At 42.9% G+C, this 6,000-nt stretch overlaps 1 protein-coding gene across 2 annotated transcripts in view; it reads right to left on the bottom strand.

The window, feature by feature from the left end:
• The window catches only part of LOC119108202 (nuclear factor 1 X-type), a 55,400-nt gene extending 52,086 nt beyond the window's left edge, over nucleotides 1–3,314 (bottom strand). Inside the window, exon 1 of one of the 2 annotated variants that reach the window (XM_037231779.1) lies at nucleotides 3,228–3,314. The gene's annotated coding sequence lies outside the window, so the exon portion shown is untranslated. Of the gene's footprint in view, nucleotides 1–3,122 lie in introns of both variants that reach the window. The other variant, XM_037231780.1, reaches the window with a different exon arrangement.
• Between the last annotated feature and the right edge of the window lie 2,686 nt (nucleotides 3,315–6,000).

The following is a 6,000-nucleotide window of genomic DNA, read 5'->3' on the forward strand; positions in this document are numbered from 1 at the left end:
GCACCCCAAGCCCAAAATCTTAAATTTCAGTTTCATAACACGCAACCATATTTCAGTGCAAGAATTTGAGTTGCTGTCAACATAAACATGCCCTGAACAACTTGTTCTCAAGACATTGTTCATTACATCATTCCTATACATTGTTTTTTACTGGTAAAATATTTGTAAAGCCCAATTTCAAGCTGATGAAAAATGAAAACTTGCATTTGTTCAGCAAGCCTGTGGTTATCATTTCAATTTAGGTTTGCAGTTTAGGTATGGGCTCTCTGTGCATGAAAAACACTGAACTGCAGATTGGTGCTCTGCAAGCATGTGATTTAATGGTGTTGCATGTAGATGGCCTACACTCACATGCTTCTTGTTGGAAATAAACACACACACACATGCACACACACATATATATATATATATATATATATATATATATATATATATATATATATGCAACATCCTCCAATAGTTAGAAACAATACAGACTTTGTGGCAAGGACAGCAGTCAACAGTACCGTTCATGTAGTTTAGAATGGTTTGATACATGGTGTATCATCATCAGGACAAGTAAATTGGTACAAGTTCAATGAAAATACAATGCTCTGTCTCGCAGTTATTTATAAACACTGTTGTGCTTTATTTGGAGCATCTTATGTGGGTTTAAGCCTTTGGTATTTGCACTGCAGAGTGCAGTAACATTTGGGAAGGTTTGACCATGCAGGTGGCATTCTGCCTAACACATGTCCTTCACCCATCTGAGACCACTCATTTGCATGTGATACTCAATTTGACATTGAAAACTTTTTGTATTAGGACATTGCAGCAATTCTCCTGACTTTTGGATATTAGAATCACTTCATTTTCACCAACAAAAGCCACCACTGAATATCATGGGATCTGCATACTTTTGCAGATTATAAGGTAGCCTGTTTCATGCAGTCAACAGGATAGTTAGTGAACTGATTTTTTGTTGTATTTTCCAATCTGTCCTGTTTATGTACAGAGCGGTCATGCTCAATTGTGTAACTGTGACTGTTGTCATGTTGAATGGTGTCAATTAAAAAACAATTTCATTGTAACTTAACTGAACTTGTGCCATTTTACCCATCCTGATGATGATATGCAATGCATGAAGATGTTGAAAGCTCTGTAACTGCTACTACTGACTGCTATCTTTGCCAATAAACTTTTTTCTACTTCTATATATATATATATATATATATATATATATATATATATATATATATATATATATATCATAAAGCATGTAGTTAATGTTAATAGATGGATAGAATAAATGGAATAATAGAATAGATAGAATAGTTAATAGATGGAATAGAAGAAATAGAATTAATAAATGGATCCCTTCTTCTCCTGTATGCCTGTATTTTGAATTCAAGCATATATTTGTGTTTTCATTACTAGTACCCTTGATTTTCAATGTTCTGCCCATGGATTCCAGAACAACCATTTCAATCTTGCATGTGCCACACAATGGCATGACATAATGATTATGAACAGGAAAAAATTAAGAATATGTGAACTTATGCACCCCAAAGCCCACAGAGAACCATGAGTTGGTTTCTGTCATAAAACCCATCTCAAAATGTTTCAAATGAGTCTTAAATATCATGGTGTTAAGTTTCATTTTCAGCATTCCTTTGTGACAAAAAAAATTAGTCCTTCTACCCTAATTTCTTCCTTAAAGAAGAGAAATGACACTTTCAATTATACAAATGATGGCTAACCTTGTGAGCATCAGGTCATACCTCATTTCTGACATTACCTGCATGTAATTCAAATAACTTTGGTCATTGAAGTTGCCATGTCCTATTTTTTCAACCTTCAGTCATAACTATAAAAAGCTGCAGGTTTGTACTTCATACTACAAAGTCTGACACATAACATGTAGCAAACTTGGTGGTGTCTACAGCAGGATGCATATGAATGGCTCTCAAGACATGCAAAAGGTGCTTGAAGTGAAACAGGTTAAGGCTAGCACATAAGTTTAGGATGCAGGCATGTAAGGTCCAACGCACCTGACATGACCCACTCATTATCTCGAATCAGGTACTCTGAGTGTGAGCCTTGGTGACCTGGTCTGATATTAAAACCCTTGCCAGTGCTTGTCAAAATTATTCTTAATGTATTCATAGAAGGGGAGACAACCACTGCAGTAAACAAGCTGTTCTGCCTCTACTAAGCATGAACATGGAGCTATAGCAGCTTTAGCAAATGACCATGACTTTAACCAGCAATATTCATTTGAAATCAAACTTCTGTACTGACCCTCAGTTTATCAGCTATTGTCTTAAAGACCATTACAATTTTGAACATGCCTCTACTGAGGCATATGCATGGCAATATTTTTTTGTTTTTTTTTTGCTGAGGCATAGTATCCCAGCCACCAGCTTAGCAGCATGTCCTGGAGCATGATCCACAGCATTCTGGTGCCTACACAGCATTTTTCCCCTAGGACAGTTTGAAGTTTTATGTTAAATGTGGGCCCGCTTTCTATGTACAGGATTTGTATCCCTTGATAAGAGACAATATACTTGTCCAGATGAATGCATTTATGGAAGAAGCCAGTGCAAACATCAATACAAAACTATCATTTTCTAAACCATGATCAACTCAAAGGGGTCAACATCAGGTAAACAGAAACTACAGGGAAAGGGCATGAGCTCTTCCATATATTTCCAATAATTTGGCATTGCCTTCAGAGGCATTGACTGGAATGAAATTCCTAAGACAGGACTGGCTGAGAGGCCTTTATACTAAAGTGCTTTTGTTACCTGTTTGTAGCTTTGTTTTGAGTATTACCTGCATGAAACATTACAGTTTATAGTTTCCAAGCAATCAGGCATCAGATCATAAATAGTAGAGAAGAAACAATATAGCTTTAGCTGACAGGATGTAACATGTATGCCTCAACATTCAATGATACTGATATCTATAAACCCATCTATGTAAAACATGTAGCCAGCTGACTATTTGAACTTTGAGGAGCATCAACTTTTACTATGAGGCCATGTAGATGGTCAACTGCATTGATCACTGTGTCATATACAGATACCTGGTAGGTTAGTGATCACCTCATGTACAGCAGGGATCATGCTCTCTAAACTTACCATTCAAAACCAAATCATTAAAATACCAACAACCACCCAAGTACCTGGGCAAAGAAAACATCATGTGGAATCACTGCTAAAGCGCATATCACCAGACACACGTACCTTTATTGGTAAACGTGTTCACACAACCCACTTGACTGTAGAGGATATCTGTGGACTTTCATACATCCCCGATCCCTACGTATTTTGTGTTAAAGTGACGATGGCGAATATGTATTGCGTTGTGGTGATGATATCAGAAATTGCTTAGAAAGAGAGCCCAAATATATTGCACAATACATTTATTTTACGCTACATATAGATTAAATAAATTTTTAAATAATTTAAAATAATAATTTCAAACTTTTAATATAACCTATAGCTTGTATTTTCTTCAAAATATCCAGCATTTGCAGAAAAAATTATAAATGACGTCATGTAAATTGAAGATAATTGATATCATTTAACGCAAAGTTCAGCTAAAGGTTGAGGCATATGTGGCGCAAATCAGCCTTATAGAACAAGGCTATCAAAAGGATTGACGCAACGGCATCAACACCACTGAACACCAGCATGTGCATTTGTCTGTGCGTGCCGCTAGCTATACTAACCAAGTCCTGTACGCAATATGTGTGTCATACAAAACTCTTCTTTTTGCCGTTACCAGTTGAACCCCGTGTCATGTTGCCAACCTGGTTGGCTCCGCAGGGATACCGGTGCGTTCCCTCGAGTCCCAGCTCCGGTAACCGGTGGACAGTACAAATTGTTCATATCAGGGCTTAGCGGCCTTGCTGGTACGTGAACTACAGCTTCTTGCCCCGCCCTCCCCCTCCCATCACCCGCATTCCCACATTCCGTCCTCTCGCCAACCCTATCGTGTTTTCAGGGTCGCCGTGCACCCTCGCTGGCCCAAGGGGCGGCTGCGCTAAGATACGGTTTGGGCGAGGCGTCTAACCACTTGTCTATGTGTCTGTGGGAGGCGTCGTTCATCGCGTATAGCACCGGGGTAGTCCTGGCGGTGATCACCTCCCAAGGGAATGTTGGACCGTCTCCCAGTTGGACTCCGAGCAGTGATGCGAGGCCTGACGATCGGTGACGGACGCTGGTCCAGCGGGGCCGTAACTCTCGCCCTCCCCCAGCACATGCCAGCCCGCCCAACGCTAGACACGCGCCCTCCCGTGCATCCCCACCCATCCCACGCCACCACCTGCATCGGCGAGCTGAGTCGCTGGCCCCGCGGCTCGGTGAGGGGCGAGTCCCGCTGTATCTCCGTCGACTATCGGGCCTCCGAAAGCGCCCGCCACACACGCCGGCCCAAGCCCCTTCAACTCAGCAACAGCGGGCCGGGCGATCGTCCAGCGGTTCTGGATCTCGGGGCTGTAGTGCGTTTGGACCGGCCCACACTTGAGACGACAGCTCTGTGTACGGCGAGATTGGGACCGCCGCATATGATCCGCCGCCTTCTCCGGCCTCTGGGGCTGAAGCGTCCACCTCCCACGCCATCGCTAGGCTTCCGGGGGCTGAACTCATCCAGTCCATCTTCCGCTTCCTGTCGGTCGCACTTACAGGCGCACACCGTTTTGGCCGGTTGTACGCTGGAAGATTCCCCGAGGTGTCGGTTGGCCTCCCTCGCGAAGGACGCTAACATTGTGTGCTGAATCAGTGAGGAGCTGATCAAAGAGCGTCTGCTCATCTGACTTACGATGAGATACTGTCGCTAAACGGAAAGCGGCTCAAGTGGTGTACCCAGGATTTTGTCCACGTGACAGGAACGTCGAGGCAACCCCAACCCACGCATATCCATATTAAACATGCCAATGTCCACCATCGTTCCCCATTACTCATATATCTACGGCCCAAACATTCGAATCATGCATAAGCTAGAAAGTCTCACCGATAACTTGTGCGAAGGGCAATGCTCTAAACACAATGAAAAACTTTACACAGCCAGTAAACCATCTCCAAGCTAACGGGTGCAAATTTAGCGGACGCTAATGATTCCGTTATGTTTTCGACGTGAACAAAACTTCACTTGTTAACGAAAAATTTTGTGATCTATTTTTATTAATGGTTTTGCAGATTCATGCCCATCTCCGCTTAAAATCGTTCGCTGAGAGTGAGAAAGTTCGCACTTGTTAGCAGCTGCTCTGGGCTATCGCACGGCACCCAAACATGGGGCTTGGTCGTCAGGGCCGTTTTCACACAAATCTCCACCGTGTGTTATTGAAAGGCGGGCGGCTGTTCTGGGCGTGGAGCGCAAAGTATCGCAAGCATTTGGATAAACAAATATTGATGATCGAGCTGGGCGAGTGGGACCGCTGGCGTTTCATAGCACTTCCTAAAGGCCATTGCACGACATACGAGCAACGGCAACAGCTTCCATCGCCGTGCGTTAGACATGGTCCTCTCACAGCGCAGTATTGAAACGGTGAGGCTGCTTCAGGAGTGGTGCGAAATGTACAGCAGCTTTTGAGAGAAAAGCATTGCGCCCGCACGTCATAGGCTGTTGTGCATCGTTTGACACTCAAACATCAGATCAGGAAGCCGGTGCACTTTCTATATGAAGCCTGCCTGAATGTAATTAACCCGCGCCTGGCCGCGGAGAAGAGGTTGACCTCCCCTCTGCGGTTATTAGGGCGCAGGTCAAAAACGAACGCCCGAATCAGCACGAAATGTTTAGTACCTGCTCATCTATCAATTTGACATTCTTTCTGCAAATTTGAAGTTTATCTACCAAGATCAGTGACCTGGGTCAGGTCAAAGAGGCCAACCTTTGCAAAAGTTTGACTCCATAACTTTCATATGGGTCATTTGCCATTGTCCAGACTTGCTATGATAAAAGAACACGATAGTATCTACAGTTAGTATCTTTCAGTTCTTTTTGGAACAGAAAAGG

Source organism: Pollicipes pollicipes, unplaced genomic scaffold (assembly GCF_011947565.3).
Source record: "Pollicipes pollicipes isolate AB1234 unplaced genomic scaffold, Ppol_2.1 Scaffold_6686;HRSCAF=7923_pilon_pilon_pilon, whole genome shotgun sequence".
Lineage (NCBI taxonomy): Eukaryota > Metazoa > Arthropoda > Thecostraca > Pollicipedomorpha > Pollicipedidae > Pollicipes > Pollicipes pollicipes.